General features: G+C 51.6%; 1 protein-coding gene across 1 annotated transcript in view; it reads right to left on the bottom strand.

Moving 5' to 3' along the window:
• The window catches only part of LOC142907853 (uncharacterized), a 73,375-nt gene that overhangs the window by 27,899 nt on the left and 27,119 nt on the right, over positions 1-18,357 (bottom strand). The window lies entirely within an intron of this gene.

Genomic DNA, 18,357 nt, shown 5'->3' with positions numbered 1-18,357 from the left:
TGTAGGTCTCTGCGTGGTGAGTCTGTGGGTCTCTGTGTGGTGAGTCTGTGACTCTCTTTGTGGTGAGTCTGTGGGTCTCTGTATGTGGTGAGTCTGTGGGTCTCTGTGTGAGTGAGTCTGTGGGTCTCTGTGTGAGTGAGTCTGTGGGTCTCTGTGTGAGTGAGCCTGTGGGTCTCTGTGTTAGTGAGTCTATGGGTCTCTGTGTGAGTGAGTCTATGGGTCTCTGTGTGATGAGACTGTGGGTCTCTGTGTGGTGAGTCTGTGGGTATCTGTGTGGGGAGTCTGTGGGTCTCTGTGTGAGTAAGTCTATGGGTCTCTGTGTGAGTGAGTCTGTGGGTTTCTGTATGAGTGAGTCTATGGGTCTCTGTGTTAGTGGTGGTTGTGGTGGTGGTGGTTGTGGTGGTGGTGCTGGTGAAGGTGATGGTGGTGGAGGTGGTCTCTATGTATCTATGTGGGTCTCTATGTATCTCTGTGGGTCTCTATGTGTCTCTGTGGGTCTCTATGTATCTCTATGGGTCTCTATGTATCTCTATGGGTCTCTATGTATCTCTATCGGTCTCTATGTATCTCTGTGGGTGTCTATGTATCTGTATGGGTCTCCTTGTATCTCTATGGGTCACTATGTATGTCTATAGGTCTCTATGTATCTCTATGGGTCTCTATGTATCTCTGTGGGACTCTATGTATCTCTATGGGTCTCTATGAATCTCTGTGGGACTCTATGTATCTCTATGGGTCTCTATGTATCTCTGTGGGTATCTATGTATCTCTATGGGTCTCTATGAATCTCTGTGGGACTCTATGTATCTCTGTGGGTCTCTATGTATCTCTGGGGGTCTCTATTTATCTCGATGGGTCTCTATGTATCTTTGTGGGTCTCTATGTATCTCTGTGGGTCTCTATGTATGTCTATGCGTCTCTATGTATCTTTATGGAGGTCTATGTATGTCTAAGGGTCTCTATGTTTCTCTGTGAGCCTCTATGTATCTCCATGGGTCTCTATGTATGTCTATGGGTCTCTATGTTTGTCTGTGGGACTGTATGTATCTCACTGGGTCTCTATGTATCTCTATGCATCTCTACGTATCTCTGTGGGTCTCTATGTATCTCTATGGGTCTCTATGTATCTCTCTGGGTCTCTATGTATCTCTATGGGTCTCTTTGTATCTCTATGTGTCTCTATGTATCTCTATGGGTCTCTATGTATCTTTGTGGGTCTCTATGTATCTCTGTGGGTCTCTATGTATGTATATGGGTCTCTATGTATCTCTATCGGTCTCTATATATCTCTGTGGGTCTATATGTATCTCTATGGGTCTCTATGTATCTCTATGGGTCTCTATGTATCTCTATCGGTCTCTATGGATCTCTATGGGTCTCTATGTATCTCTATGGGTCTCTATGTATCTCTGTGCGTCTCTATGTATGTCTATGGGTCTCTATGTATCTCTATGGGTCTCCTTGTATCTCCATGGGTCTCTATGTATGTCTATGGGTCTCTATGTATCTCTATGTATCTCTGTGGGTCTCTATGTATCTCTATGCGTCTCTATGTATCTCTGTGGGTCTCTATGTATCGCTATGGGTCTCTATGGATCTCTGTGGGTCTCTATGTATCTCTGTGGGTCTTTATGTATCTCTATGGGTCTCTATGTATCTCTGTGTATACCTGTGGGTCTCTATCGATCTGTATGTATCTCTGTGGGTCTCTATGTATCTCTATGGGTCTCTATCTGTCTCTGTGGGTCTCCACTATGTATCTCTATCGATCTCTATGTATTCTTGTGGGTCTCTATGTATCTCTATCGATCTCTATGTATCTCTGTGGGTCTCTATGTATCTCTATGGGTCTCTATGGATCTCTATAGGTCTCTGTGTATCTCTATGTGTCTCTGTGGGTCTACACTATGTATCTCTGTGGGTTTATATGTATCTCTATGGGTATCTATGTATCTCTATGGGTCTCTATGTATCTCTATGGGTCTCTATGTATATCTGTAGGTTTCTATGTATCTATATGGGTCTCTATGTATCTCTGTGGGTCTCTAATGTATCTCTGTGGGTTTCTATGTACCTCTGTGTGTCTCTATGTATCTCTATCGGTCTCTATGTATCTCTATGGGTCTCTATGTATCTCTATGGGTCTCTATGTATCTCTGTGGCTCTCTGTGTATGTCTATGGGTCTCTATGTATCTCTATGGGTCTCCTTGTATCTCTATGGGTCTCTATGTATGTCTATGGGTCTCTATGTATGTCTATGGGTCTCTATGTATCTCTGTGGGTCTCTATGTATCTCTATGGGTCTCTATGTATCTCTGTGGGTCTCTAGGTATCTCTATGGGTCTCTATGTATCTCTGTGGGTCTCTATGCATCTCTATGGGTCTCTATGTATCTCTGTGTATATTTGTGGGTCTCTATCGATCTCTATGTATCTCTGTGGGTCTCTATGTATCTCTATGGGTCTCTATGGATCTCTATGGGTCTCTATGTGTCTCTGTGGGTCTCCACTATGTGTCTCTATCGATCTCTATGTATCTCTGTGGGTCTCTATGTATCTCTATGGGTCTCTATGTATGTCTATGGGTCTCTATGTATCTCTGTGGGTCTCTATCTCTGTGGGTCTCTATGTATCTCTATGTGTCTCTGTAGGTCAGTGGATTCATGGCTGTGTGGTTGGGGCTATAGGAGTGGGGGCTATAGGAGTGGGGGCTATAGGAGTGGTGGCTATAGGAGTGGGGGGCTATAGGAGTGGGGGCTATAGGAGTGAGGGCTATAGGAGTGGGGGCTATAGGAGTGGGGGCTATAGGAGTGGGGGCTATTGGAGTGCGGGCTATAGGAGTGGGGGCTATAGGAGTGTGGGCTATGGGAGTGGGGGCTATAGGAGTGGGGGCTATAGGAGTGTGGGCTATAGGAGTGGGGGCTATAGGAGTGTGGGCTATAGGAGTGGGGGCTATAGGAGTGGGGGCTATAGGAGTGTGGGCTATAGGAGTGGGGCTATAGGAGTGGGGGCTATAGGAGTGGGGGGCTATAAGAGTGAGGGCTATAGGAGTGGGGGCTATAGGAGTGGGGGCTATAGGAGTGTGGGCTATTGGAGTGGGGGCTATAGGAGTGGGGGCTATAGGAGTGTGGGCTATAGGAGTGGGGGCTATAGGAGTGTGGGCTATAGGATTGTGGGGCTATAAGAGTGAGGGCTATAGAAGTGGGGGCTATAGGAGTGGGGGCTATAGGAGTGTGGGCTATAGGAGTGGGGGCTATAGGAGTGGGGGTTATAGGAGTGTGGGCTATAGGAGTGGGGGCTATAGGAGTGGGGGCTATAGGAGTGAGGGTTATAGGAGTGGGGGCTATAGGAGTGGGGGCTATAGGAGTGGGGGCTATAGGAGTGGGGGCCTATAGGAGTGGGGGGCTATAGGAGTGGGGGGCTATAGGAGTGAGGGCTATAGGAGTGGGGGCTATAGGAGTGGGGGCTATAGGAGTGGGGGGCTATTGGAGTGGGGGGCTATAGGAGTGGGGGCTATAGGAGTGGGGGCTATAGGAGTGGGGGTCATGGGAGTGGGGGCTATAGGAGTGGGGGCTATAGGAGTGTGGGCTATAGGATTGGGGGCTATAGGAGTGGGAGCTATAGGAGTGGGGGCTATAGGAGTGGGGGCTATAGGAGTGGGGGGCTATTGGAGTGGGGGGCTATAGGAGTGGGGGGCTATTGGAGTGGGGGGCTATAGGAGTGGGGGCTATAGGAGTGAGGGCTATAGGAGTGTGGGCTATAGGAGTGAGGGCTATAGGAGTGGGGGCTATAGGAGTGGGGACTATAGGAGTGGGGGCTATAGGATTGGGGGCTATAGGAGTAGGGGCTATAGTAGTGGGGGCTATAGGAGTGGGGGCTATATGATTGTGGGCTATAGGAGTGGGGGCTATAGGAGTGAGGGCTATAGGAGTGTGAGCTATTGGAGTGGGGGCTATAGGAGTGGGGGCTATAGGAGTGTGGGCTATAGGAGTGTGGGCTATAGGAGTGTGGGCTATAGGAGGGGGGGCTATAGGAGTGGGGGCTATTGGAGTGTGGGCTATAGGAGTGGGGGCTATAGGAGTGGGGGCTATAGGAGTGGGGGCTATAGGAGTGTGGGCTATAGGAGTGTGGGCTATAGGAGTGTGGGCTATAGGAGTGGGGGCTATAGGAGTGGGGGCTATAGGAGTGGGGGCTATAGGAGCGTGGGCTATAGGAATGGGGGGCTATAGGAGTGTGGGCTATAGGAGTGGGGGCTATAGGAGTGAGGGATATAAGAGTGGGGGCTATAGGAGTGTCGGCTAATGGAGTGGGGGCTATAGGAGTGTGGGCTATAGGAGTGGGGGCTATAGGAGTGGGGGCTATAGGAGTGGGGGCTATAGGAGTGGGGGCTATAGGAGTGGGGGCTATAGGATTGAGGGCTATAGGAGTGAGGGCTATAGGAGTGGGGGCTATAGGAGTGGGGGCTATAGGAGTGAGGGCTATAGGAGTGGGGGCTATAGGAGTGGGGGCTATAGGAGTGGGGGCTATAGGAGTGTGGGCTATAGGAGTGGGGGCTATAGGAGTGGGGGCTATAGGAGTGGGGGCTATAGGAGTGGGGGTCATGGGAGTGGGGGCTATAGGAGTGGGGGCTATAGGAGTGGGGGGCTATTGGAGTGGGGGGCTATAGGAGTGGGAGCTATAGGAGTGGGGGCTATAGGAGTGTGGGCTATAGGAGTGGGGGCTATAGGAGTGGGGGCTATAGGAGTGGGGGCTATAGGAGTGGGGGTCATGGGAGTGGGGGCTATAGGAGTGGGGGCTATAGGAGTGTGGGCTATAGGATTGGGGGCTATAGGAGTGGGAGCTATAGGAGTGGGGGCTATAGGAGTGGGGGCTATAGGAGTGGGGGGCTATTGGAGTGGGGGGCTATAGGAGTGGGGGGCTATTGGAGTGGGGGGCTATAGGAGTGGGGGCTATAGGAGTGAGGGCTATAGGAGTGTGGGCTATAGGAGTGCGGGCTATAGGAGTGGGGGCTATAGGAGTGGGGACTATAGGAGTGGGGGCTATAGGATTGGGGGCTATAGGAGTAGGGGCTATAGTAGTGGGGGCTATAGGAGTGGGGGCTATATGATTGTGGGCTATAGGAGTGGGGGCTATAGGAGTGAGGGCTATAGGAGTGTGAGCTATTGGAGTGGGGGCTATAGGAGTGGGGGCTATAGGAGTGTGGGCTATAGGAGTGTGGGCTATAGGAGTGTGGGCTATAGGAGGGGGGGCTATAGGAGTGGGGGCTATTGGAGTGTGGGCTATAGGAGTGGGGGCTATAGGAGTGGGGGCTATAGGAGTGGGGGCTATAGGAGTGTGGGCTATAGGAGTGTGGGCTATAGGAGTGTGGGCTATAGGAGTGGGGGCTATAGGAGTGGGGGCTATAGGAGTGGGGGCTATAGGAGCGTGGGCTATAGGAATGGGGGGCTATAGGAGTGTGGGCTATAGGAGTGGGGGCTATAGGAGTGAGGGATATAAGAGTGGGGGCTATAGGAGTGTCGGCTAATGGAGTGGGGGCTATAGGAGTGTGGGCTATAGGAGTGGGGGCTATAGGAGTGGGGGCTATAGGAGTGGGGGCTATAGGAGTGGGGGCTATAGGAGTGGGGGCTATAGGATTGAGGGCTATAGGAGTGAGGGCTATAGGAGTGGGGCTATATGATTGTGGGCTATAGGAGTGAGGGCTATAGGAGTGGGGGCTATAGGAGTGGGGGCTATAGGAGTGGGGGCTATAGGAGTGTGGGCTATAGGAGTGGGGGCTATAGGAGTGGGGGCTATAGGAGTGGGGGGCTATAGGAGTGGGGGCTATAGGAGTGTGGGCTATAGGAGTGGGGGCTATAGGAGTGGGGGCTATAGGAGTGGGGGCTATATGATTGGGGGGCTATAGGAGTGGGGGCTATAGGAGTGTGGGCTATAGGAGTGGGGGCTATAGGAGTGGGGACTATTGGAGTGTGGGCTATAGGAGTGGGGGCTATAGGAGTGGGGGCTATAGGAGTGGGGGCTATATGAATGGGGGCTATAGGAGTGGGGGCTATAGGAGTGGGGGCTATAGGAGTGTGGGCTATAGGAGTGGGGGCTATAGGAGTGGGGGCTATCGGAGTGGGGGCTATAGGATTGAGGGCTATATGAGTGAGGGCTATAGGAGTGTGGGCTATAGGAGTGGGGGTTATAGGTTTGGGGGCTATAGGAGTGTGGGCTATAGGAGTGGGGGCTATAGGAGTGGGGGCTATAGGAGTCGGGGCTATAGGAGTGGCCGCTATATGAGTGGGGGCTATAGGAGTGGGGGCTATAGGAGTGGGGGCTATAGGATTGAGGGCTATAGGAGTGGGGGCTATAGGAGTGGGGGCTATAGGATTGAGGGCTATAGGAGTGGGGGCTATAGGAGTGGGGGCTATAGGAGTGTGGGCTATAGGAGTGTGGGCTATAGGAGTGAGGGCTATAGGAGTGGGGGCTATAGGAGTAGGGGCTATAGGAGTGGGGGCTATAGGAGTGTGGGCTATAGGAGTGGGGGCTATAGGAGTGTGGGCTATAGGAGTGGGGGGGCTATAGGAGTGTGGGCTATAGGAGTGAGGGCTATAGGAGTGGGGGCTATAGGATTGAGGGCTATAGGAGTGGGGCCTATAGGAGTGGGGGGCTATAGGAGTGTGGGCTATAGGAGTGGGGGTTATAGGAGTGTGGGCTATGGGAGTGGGGGCTATAGGAGTGTGGGCTATAGGAATGGGGGGCTATAGGAGTGGGGGCTATAGGAGTGAGGGCTATAGGAGTGGGGGCTATAGGAGTGGGGGCTATAGGAGTGGGGGCTATAGGAGTGGGGGCTATAGGAGTGGGGGGCTATATGAGTGAGGGCTATAGGAGTGGGGGGCTATAGGAGTGTGGGCTATAGGAGTGTTGGCTATAGGATTGGGGGGCTATAGGAGTGTGGGCTATAGGAGTGGGGGCTATAGGAGTGGGGGCTATAGGAGTGGGGGCTATAGGAGTGTGGGTCACCCGTTTCCTGTAAAGGGTTTGGTCAGAATGTCAACGATTTTTCCACCTTACGAGACCAGATTGACACTCTGAACAAACTCCCACTTCCAATTACAAAGACAAAGGTCACCCGTGTAGGCTTCCATCATGGGCTGCACGGGCAAGTGCAGCTCGCAAGTCAACAACACCAGCGCCTGTGAAGGGCACGGACACTCAGTCACTCACTCACTCACTCAGTCACTCACTTAGCCACTCAGTCACTCACTCAGTCACTCACTCATTCACTCAGGCACTCACTCAGTGACTCAGCCACTCACTCAGTCACTCACTCATTCACTCAGGCACTCACTCAGTGACTCACTCACTCACTCAGTCACTGACTCACTCAGTCACTCACTCACTGACTCACTCACACACTCACTCACTCACTGACTCACTCACTCAGTCACTCAGTCACTCACTCACTCAGGCACTCACTCACACACTCACTCACTCACTGACTCACTCACTCAGTCACTCACTCAGTCACTCATTCACTCAGGCACTCACTCAGTGACTCACTCAGTCAATCACACTCACCCTCTCACTCATTCACTCACTCGGTCACTCATATAGCCACTCAGTCACTCACTCAGTCACTCACTCACTCACTCGGTCACTCACTCAGTGACTCACTCAGTCAATCACACTCACCCTCTCACTCATTCACTCACTCGGTCACTCATATAGCCACTCAGTCACTCACTCAGTCACTCACTCACTCACTCGGTCACTCACCTAGCCAGTCAGTCACTCACTTGGTCACTCACTCACTCAGTCACTCACTCAGTCACTCACACTCACCCTCTCACTCATTCACTCACTCGGTCACTCACCTAGCCAGTCAGTCACTCACTTGGTCACTCACTCACTCAGTTACTCACTCAGTCACTCAGTCACTCACTCACTCACACTCACTCGGTCACTCACTCAGTCACTCACTCAGTCACTCATTCATCCGCTCGGTCACTCACTCAGTCACTCACTCATCCACTCAGTCACTCACTCAGTCACTGGCGCATTCACTTACTCGGTCACTCTCTCAGTCACTCAGTCACGCACTCAGGCACTCACTCACTTATTCAGTCAGTCACTTACTCACTCAGTCACTCAGTCACTCACTCAGTCACACACTCTCTCACTCACTCAGTCACTCACTCACTCGGTCACCACTTATTCAGTCAGTCACTCACTCGGTCACTCACTCAGTCACTCACTCATCCACTCAGTCACTCACTCAGTCACTCACTCAGTCACTCACTCAGCCACTCAGTCACTCACTCATTCACTCACTCATCCACTCAGTCACTCACTCAGTCACTCACTCACTCACTCAGTCACTGAATCAGTCACTCACTCAGTCACTCAGCCACTCACTCAGTCACTCACTCAATCACTCAGTCACTCACTCAGTCACTCACTCAGTTACTCACTCATCCACTCATTCACTCACTCAGTCACTCACTCAGTCACTCACTCAGTTACTCACTAATCCATTCATTCACTCCCTCAGTCACTCAGTCACTCACACATCCACTCACTCGCTCACTCAGCCACTCAGTCACTGGTGGTGATGGTGGTGATGGAGGTGATGATGATGATGATGGTAGTGGTGGAGGTGGTGGTGCAGGGTCTCTATGCATCTCTATCTCTGTGGGTCTCTATCGATATCTATGTATCTCTGTGGGTCTCTATCGATTTCTGTGTATCTCTGTGGGTCTCCACTATGTATCTCTGTGGGTCTCTATGGATCTCTGTGGGTCTCTATGTATCTCTATGTATCTCTGTGGGTCTCTATGTATTTCTGTGGGTGTCTATGGATGTCCGTGGGCCTCTCTCTCTATCTTTATGGATCTCTATGTAATCTGTGTCTCTGTGGGTCTCTATGGATCTCTATGTATCTCTGTGGGTCTCCACTATGTATCTCTGTGGGTCTCTATGGATCTCTGTGGGTCTCTATGTATCTCTATGTATCTCTATGTATCTCTGTGGGTCTTTACGTATTTCTGTGGGTCTCTATGGACGCCCGTGGGTCTCTCTCTATCTTTATGGATCTCTATGTAATCTGTGTCTCTGTGGGTCTCTATGGATCTTTGTGGGTCTCTGTGGATCTCTCACTCAATCACTCACTCGGTCACTCAGTCACTCACTCAGTCACTGGTGGTGGCGGTGGTAGCTGGCAGTGGTGGTGATGACGGTGATGATGGTGGTGGTGGTGGAGGTGGTGGTGGTGGTGGTGGGTGGCGGTGGTGATGATGATGGTGATGATGGTGGTGGTGGTGGAGGTGGTGGTGGTGGGTGGCGGTGGTGGTGGAGTGTCTCTATGCATCTCTATGTATCTCTGTGGGTCTATATACAATTATTTGTATCTCTATGGGTCTCCATGTATCTCTGTGGGTCTATATCGATCTCCTTGTTTCTCTGTGGGTCTCTATCGATCTCTATGTATCTTTGTGGGTCTCCACTATGTATCTATATGGGTCGCTATGTATGTCTGTGGGTCTCTATGTATCTCTGTGGGTCTCTATGTATCTCTGTGGGTCTCCACTATATATCTGTATGGGTCTCAATGTATCTGTATGGGTCTCTATGTATCTCTGTAGGTCTCTATGTGTCTCTGTGGGTCTCCACTATGTATCTGTATTAGTATCTATGTATCTCTGTGGGTCTCTATGTATCTCTATGGGTCTCTATGTATCTCTGTGGGTTTCTATGTATGTCTGTGGGTCTCTATGTATCTCTATGGGTCTCTATGTATCTCTGTGGGTCTCTATGTATCTCTATGGGTCTCTATGTATCTCTGTGGGTCTCTGTCGAACTCTGTGTCTCTGTGGGTCTCTATCGATTTCTATGTATCTCTGTGGGTCTCCACTATGTATCTCTGTGTGTCTCTATGTTTCTCTGTGGGTCTCTATCAATCTCTATGTATCTCTGTGGGTCTCCACTATGTATCTATATGGGTCGCTATGTATGTCTATGGGTCTCTATGTATCTCTGTGGGTCTCTATGTATCTCTGTGGGTCTCCACTATATATCTGTATGGGTCTCAATGTATCTGTATGGGTCTCTATGTATCTCTGTGGGACTCTATGTGTCTGTGTGGGTCTCCACTATGTATCTGTATTGGTATCTATGTATCTCTGTGGGTCTCTATGTATCTCTATGGATCTCTATGTATCTCTATGGGTTTCTATGTATGTCTGTGGGTCTCTATGTATCTCTATGGGTCTCTATGTATCTCTGTGGGTCTCTGTCGAACTCTGTGTCTCCGTGGGTCTCTATGTATCTCTATGTATCTCTGTGGGTCTCTATGTATCTCTGTAGGTCTCTATGTATCTCTGTGGGTCTCTATGTATCTCTGTAGGTCTCTATGTATCTCTGTGGGTCTCTATCGATCTGTATGTGTCTCTTATAGGAGTGGGGGCTATAGGAGTGGGGGCCATAGGATTGGGGGGCTATAGGAGTGGGGGGCTATAGGAGTGGGGGCTATAGGAGTGTGGGCTATAGGAGTGGGGGCTATAGGAGTGGGGGCCATAGGATTGGGGGGCTATAGGAGTGGGGGGCTATAGGAGTGGGGGCTATAGGAGTGTGGGCTATAGGAGTGGGGGCTATAGGAGTGTGGGCTACAGGAGTGGGAGCTATAGGAGTGGGGGCTATAGGAGTGGGGGCTATAGGAGTGGGGACTATAGGAGTGTGGGCTATAGGAGTGGGGGCTATAGGAGTGGGGGCTATAGGAGTGGGGGGCTATAGGAGTGTGGGCTATAGGAGTGGGGCGTATAGGAGTGTGGGCTACAGGAGTGGGGGCTATAGAAGTGGGGGGCTATAGGAGTGTGGGCTATAGGAGTGGGGGCTATAGGAGTGGGGGCTATAGGAGTGGGGGCTATAGGAGTGGGGGCTATAGGAGTGGGGGCTATAGGAGTGGGGGCTATATGAATGGGGGCTATAGGAGTGGGGTCTATAGGAGTGAGGGCTATAGGAGTGGGGGGATATAGAAGTGGGGGCTATAGGAGAGGGGGCTATCGGAGTGGGGGCTATAGGAGTGGGGGCTATAGGAGTGGGGGCTATCGGAGTGGGGGCTATAGGAGTGGGGGCTATAGGAGTGTGGGCTATAGGAGTGTGGGCTATATGAGTGGGGGCTATAGGAGTGGGGGCTATAGGAGTGGGGGCTATAGGAGTGGGGGCTATAGGAGTGGGGGCTATAGGAGTGGGGGCTATAGGAGTGGGGGCTATAGGAGTGGGGGCTATAGGAGTGGGGGGCTATAGGAGTGGGGGCTATAGGAGTGGGGGCTATAGGAGTGGGGGCTATAGGAGTGGGGGCTATAGGAGTGTGGGCTATAGGAGTGGGGGCTATAGGAGTGGGGGCTATAGGAGTGGGGGGCTATAGGAATGGGGGCTATAGGAGTGGGGGCTATAGGAGTGGGGGCTATTGGAGTGGGGGCTATAGGAGTGGGGGCTATAGGAGTGGGGGCTATAGGAGTGGGGGCTATAGGAGTGTGGGCTATAGGAGTGGGGGCTATAGGAGTGGGGGCTATAGGAGTGGGGGCTATAGGAGTGTGGGCTATAGGAGTGGGGGCTGCTGAGTGGAGGCTATAGGAGTGTGGGCTATAGGAGTGGGGGCTATAGGAGTGTGGGCTATAGGAGTGGGGGCTATAGGAGTGTGGGCTATAGGAGTGGGGGCTATAGGAGTGGGGGCTATAGGAGTGAGGGCTATAGGAGTGGGGGCTATAGGAGTGGGGGCTATAGGAGTGGGGGCTATAGGAGTGGGGGCTATAGGAGTGTGGGCTATAGGAGTGGGGGCTATAGGAGTGGGGGCTATAGGAGTGGGGGGCTATAGGAGTGTGGGCTATAGGAGTGTTGGCTATAGGAGTGGGGGCTAGAGGAGTGGGGGCTATAGGAGTGGGGGCTATATGATTGGGGGGCTATAGGAGTGGGGGCTATAGGAGTGTGGGCTATAGGAGTGTTGGCTATAGGATTGGGGGGCTATAGGAGTGGGGGCTATAGGAGTGGGGGCTATAGGAGTGGGGGCTATAGGAGTGTTGGCTATAGGATTGGGGGGCTATAGGAGTGGGGGCTATAGGAGTGGGGGCTAGAGGAGTGGGGGCTATAGGAGTGGGGGCTATATGATTGGGGGGCTATAGGAGTGGGGGCTATAGGAGTGTGGGCTATAGGAGTGTTGGCTATAGGATTGGGGGGCTATAGGAGTGGGGGCTATAGGAGTGGGGGCTATAGGAGTGGGGGCTATAGGAGTGTTGGCTATAGGATTGGGGGGCTATAGGAGTGGGGGCTATAGGAGTGGGGGCTATAGGAGTGGGGGCTATAGGAGTGTGGGCTATAGGAGTGGGGGCTATAGGAGTGGGGGCTATAGGAGTGGGGGGGCTATAGGAGTGGGGGCTATAGGAGTGTGGGCTATAGGAGTGGGGGCTATAGGAGTGTGGGCTATAGGAGTGGGGGGCTATAGGAGTGTGGGCTATAGGAGTGGGGGGATATAGGAGTGGGGGCTATAGGAGTGTTGGCTATAGGATTGGGGGGCTATAGGAGTGGGGGCTATAGGAGTGGGGGCTAGAGGAGTGGGGGCTATAGGAGTGGGGGCTATATGATTGGGGGGCTATAGGAGTGGGGGCTATAGGAGTGTGGGCTATAGGAGTGTTGGCTATAGGATTGGGGGGCTATAGGAGTGGGGGCTATAGGAGTGGGGGCTATAGGAGTGGGGGCTATAGGAGTGTTGGCTATAGGATTGGGGGGCTATAGGAGTGGGGGCTATAGGAGTGGGGGCTATAGGAGTGGGGGCTATAGGAGTGTGGGCTATAGGAGTGGGGGCTATAGGAGTGGGGGCTATAGGAGTGGGGGGGCTATAGGAGTGGGGGCTATAGGAGTGTGGGCTATAGGAGTGGGGGCTATAGGAGTGTGGGCTATAGGAGTGGGGGGCTATAGGAGTGTGGGCTATAGGAGTGGGGGGATATAGGAGTGGGGGCTATAGGAGTGTGGGTCACCCATTTCTTGTAAAGGGTTTGGTCAGAATGTCAACGATTTTCCCACCTTACGAGACCAGATTGACTCTGAACAAACTCCCACTTCCAATTACAAAGACAAAGGTCACCCGTGTAGGCTTCCATCATGGGCTGCACGGTCAAGTGCAGCTCGCAAGTCATCAACACCAGCGCCTGTGATGGGCACGGACACTCAGTCACTCAGTCACTCACTCAGTCACTCAGTCACTCACTAAGTCACTCACTCGGTCACTCACTTAGTCACTCACTCACTCAGTCAATCACTCACCCTCTCACTCATTCACTCACTCGATCACTCACTTAGCCACTCAGTCACTCACTCAGTCACTCACTCATTCACTCAGGCACTCACTCATCCACTCAGTCAGTCAGTCACTCACTCGGTCACTTACTCAGTCACTCACTTATCCACTCAGTTACTCACTCAGTCCCTCACTCATCCGCTCGGTCACTCACACAATCACTCACTCATCCACTCAGTCACTCACTCAGTCACTGGTGCATTCAGTTACTCGGTCACTCACTCAGTCACTCAGTCACGCACTCAGTCACTCAGTCACTTAGTCAGTCACTTACTCACTCAGTCACTCAGTCACTCACTCACTCAGTCACTCACTCACTCAGTCACTCACTCACTCGGTCAATACTTAGTCAGTCAGACACTCACTCGATCACTCACTCAGTCACTCATTCATCCACTCAGTCACTCACTCAGTCACTCACTCAGTCACTCACTCAGCCACTCAGTCACTCACTCATTCACTCACTCACTCAGTCACTGAATCAGTCACTCACTCAGTCACTCAACCACTCACTCAGTCACTCACTCAGTCACTCACTCAGTCACTCAGTCACTCACTCAGTCAATCACTCATGCGCTCGGTCACTCACTCATCCACTCAGTCACTCACTCAGTCACTCACTCATCGTCGCAGTCACTCACTTAGTCACTCACTCAGTCACTCAGTCACTCACTCAGTCACTCACTCAGTTACTCACTAATCCATTCATTCACTCACTCAGTCACTCAGTCACTCACTCATCCACTCACTCGCTCACTCAGCCACTCAGTCACTGGTGGTGATGGTGGTGATGGAGGTGATGATGATGATGGTGGTAGTGGTGGAGGTGGTGGTGGAGGGTCTCTATGCATCTCTATCTCTGTGGGTCTCTATCGATATCTATGTATCTCTGTGGGTCTCTATCGATTTCTGTGTATCTCTGTGGGTCTCCACTATGTATCTCTGTGGGTCTCTATGGATCTCTGTGGGTCTCTATGTATCTCTATGTATCTCTGTGGGTCTCTATGTATTTCTGTGGGTCTCTATGGACGCCCGTGGGCCTCTCTCTATCTTTATGGATCTCTATGTAATCTGTGTCTCTGTGGGTCTCTATGGATCTCTATATATCTCTGTGGGTCTCCACTATGTATCTCTGTGGGTCTCTATGGATCTCTGTGGGTCTCTATGTATCTCTATGTATCTCTATGTATCTCTGTGGGTCTCTATGTATTTCTGTGGGTCTCTATGGACGCCCGTGAGCCTCTCTCTATCTTTATGGATCTCTATGTAATCTGTGTCTCTGTGGGTCTCTATGGATCTTTGTGGGTCTCTGTGGATCTCTCACTCAATCACTCACTCGGTCACTCAGCCACTCACTCAGTCACTCAGTCACTCACTCAGTCACTCACTCAGTCACTCAGTCACTCACTCAGTCACTCACTCAGTCACTGGTGGTGGCGGTGGTAGCTGGCAGTGGTGGTGATGACGGTGATGATGGTGGTGGTGGTGGTGGAGGTGGTGGTGGTGGGTGGCGGTGGTGATGATGATGGTGATGATGGTGGTGGTGGTGGTGGAGGTGGTGGTGGTGGGTGGCGGTGGTGGTGGAGTGTCTCTATGCATCTCTATATATCTCTGTGGGTCTATATACAATTATTTGTATCTCTATGGGTCTCTATGTATCTCTGTGGGTCTCTATCGATCTCCATGTTTCTCTGTGGGTCTCTATCGATCTCTATGTATCTCTGTGGGTCTCCACTATGTATCTATATGGGTCTCTATGTATGTCTGTGGGTCTCTATGTATCTCTGTGGGTCTCTATGTGTCTCTGTGGGTCTCCACTATGTATCTGTATTGGTCTCTATGTATCTCTGTGGGTCTCTATGTATCTCTATGGGTCTCTATGTATCTCTGTGGGTTTCTATGTATGTCTGTGGGTCTCTATGTATCTCTATGGGTCTCTATGTATCTCTGTGGGTCTCTGTCGATCTCTATGTGTCTCTGTGGGTCTCTATCGATCTCTATGTATCTCTGTGGGTCTCTATCGATTTCTATGTATCTCTGTGGGTCTCCACTATGTATCTCTGTGTGTCTCTATGGATCTCTGTGGGTCTCTATGTATATCTATGTATCTCTGTGGGTCTCTATGTATCTCTGTAGGTCTCTATGTATCTCTGTGGGTCTCTATGTATCTCTGTAGGTCTCTATGTATCTCTGTGGGTCTCTATGTATCTCTGTGGGTCTCTATCGATCTGTATGCGTCTCTTATAGGAGTGGGGGCTATAGGAGTGGGGGCCATAGGATTGGGGGGCTATAGGAGTGGGGGGCTATAGGAGTGGGGGCTATAGGAGTGGGGGCTATAGGAGTGGGGGCTATCGGAGTGTGGGCTATAGGAGTGGGGGCTATAGGAGTGTGGGCTATAGGAGTGTGGGCTATGGGAGTGTGGGCTATAGGAGTGGGGGGCTATAGGAGTGTGGGCTATAGGAGTGGGGGCTATAGAAGTGGGGGCTATAGAAGTGGGGGCTATAGGAGTGAGGGCTATAGGAGTGGGAGCTATAGGAGTGGGGGCTATAGGAGTGGGGGCTATAGGAGTGGGGGCTATAGGAGTGGGGGCTATAGGAGTGTGGGCTACAGGAGTGGGAGCTATAGGAGTGGGGGCTATAGGAGTGGGGGCTATAGAAGTGGGGGGCTATAGGAGTGTGGGCTATAGGAGTGGGGGCTATAGGAGTGGGGGCTATAGGAGTGGGGGCTATAGGAGTGGGGGCTATAGGAGTGGGGGCTATAGGAGTGTGGGCTATAGGAGTGGGGGCTATATGAATGGGGGCTATAGGAGTGGGGGCTATAGGAGTGGGGGGATATAGAAGTGGGGGCTATAGGAGTGTGGGCTATAGGAGTGGGGGGCTATAGGAGTGTGGGCTATAGGAGTGGGGGGCTATAGGAGTGTGGGCTATAGGAGTGGGGGCTATAGGAGTGGGGCTATAGGAGTGTGGGCTATAGGAGTGGGGGCTATAGGAGTGGGAGCTATAGGAGTGGGGGCTATAGGAGTGGGGGCTATAGGAGTGGGGGCTATAGGAGTGGGGGCTATAGGAGTGTGGGCTACAGGAGTGGGAGCTATAGGAGTGGGGGCTATAGGAGTGGGGGCTATAGAAGTGGGGGGCTATAGGAGTGTGGGCTATAGGAGTGTGGGCTATGGGAGTGTGGGCTATAGGAGTGGGGGCTATATGATTGGGGGGCTATAGGAGTGGGGGCTATAGGAGTCTGGGCTATAGGAGTGTTGGCTATAGGATTGGGGGGCTATAGGAGTGGGGGCTATAGGAGTGGGGGCTATAGGAGTGGGGGCTATAGGAGTGGGGGGCTATAGGAGTGTGGGCTATAGGAGTGGGGGCTATAGGAGTGTGGGTCACCCATTTCTTGTAAAGGGTTTGGTCAGAATGTCAACGATTTTCCCACCTTACGAGACCAGATTGACTCTGAACAAACTCCCACTTCCAATTACAAAGACAAAGGTCACCCGTGTAGGCTTCCATCATGGGCTGCACGGGCAAGTGCAGCTCGCAAGTCAACAACACCAGCGCCTGTGAAGGGCACGGACACTCAGTCACTCACTCACTCACTCAGTCACTCACTTAGCCACTCAGTCACTCACTCAGTCACTCACTCATTCACTCAGGCACTCACTCAGTGACTCAGCCACTCACTCAGTCACTCACTCATTCACTCAGGCACTCACTCAGTGACTCACTCACTCACTCAGTCACTGACTCACTCAGTCACTCACTCACTCACTGACTCACTCACACACTCACTCACTCACTGACTCACTCACTCAGTCACTCAGTCACTCACTCACTCAGGCACTCACTCACACACTCACTCACTCACTGACTCACTCACTCAGTCACTCACTCAGTCACTCATTCACTCAGGCACTCACTCAGTGACTCACTCAGTCAATCACACTCACCCTCTCACTCATTCACTCACTCGGTCACTCATATAGCCACTCAGTCACTCACTCAGTCACTCACTCACTCACTCGGTCACTCACTCAGTGACTCACTCAGTCAATCACACTCACCCTCTCACTCATTCACTCACTCGGTCACTCATATAGCCACTCAGTCACTCACTCAGTCACTCACTCACTCACTCGGTCACTCACCTAGCCAGTCAGTCACTCACTTGGTCACTCACTCACTCAGTCACTCACTCAGTCACTCACACTCACCCTCTCACTCATTCACTCACTCGGTCACTCACCTAGCCAGTCAGTCACTCACTTGGTCACTCACTCACTCAGTTACTCACTCAGTCACTCAGTCACTCACTCACTCACACTCACTCGGTCACTCACTCAGTCACTCACTCAGTCACTCACTCATCCGCTCGGTCACTCACTCAGTCACTCACTCATCCACTCAGTCACTCACTCAGTCACTGGCGCATTCACTTACTCGGTCACTCTCTCAGTCACTCAGTCACGCACTCAGGCACTCACTCACTTATTCAGTCAGTCACTTACTCACTCAGTCACTCAGTCACTCACTCAGTCACACACTCTCTCACTCACTCAGTCACTCACTCACTCGGTCACCACTTATTCAGTCAGTCACTCACTCGGTCACTCACTCAGTCACTCACTCATCCACTCACTCAGTCACTCACTCAGTCACTCACTCAGCCACTCAGTCACTCACTCATTCACTCACTCATCCACTCAGTCACTCACTCAGTCACTCACTCACTCAGTCACTGAATCAGTCACTCACTCAATCACTCAGTCACTCACTCAGTCACTCACTCAGTTACTCACTCATCCACTCATTCACTCACTCAGTCACTCACTCAGTCACTCACTCAGTTACTCACTAATCCATTCATTCACTCCCTCAGTCACTCAGTCACTCACTCATCCACTCACTCGCTCACTCAGCCACTCAGTCACTGGTGGTGATGGTGGTGATGGAGGTGATGATGATGATGGTGGTAGTGGTGGAGGTGGTGGTGGAGGGTCTCTATGCATCTCTATCTCTGTGGGTCTCTATCGATAT

This window comes from Petromyzon marinus, chromosome 84 (assembly GCF_048934315.1).
Source record: "Petromyzon marinus isolate PM22_M1 ecotype Great Lakes invasive population chromosome 84, UKy_Petmar_22M1.pri1.0, whole genome shotgun sequence".
Classification (NCBI taxonomy): Eukaryota; Metazoa; Chordata; class Hyperoartia; order Petromyzontiformes; family Petromyzontidae; genus Petromyzon; species Petromyzon marinus.
This window is presented reverse-complemented; position numbering and strand designations above follow the sequence as displayed.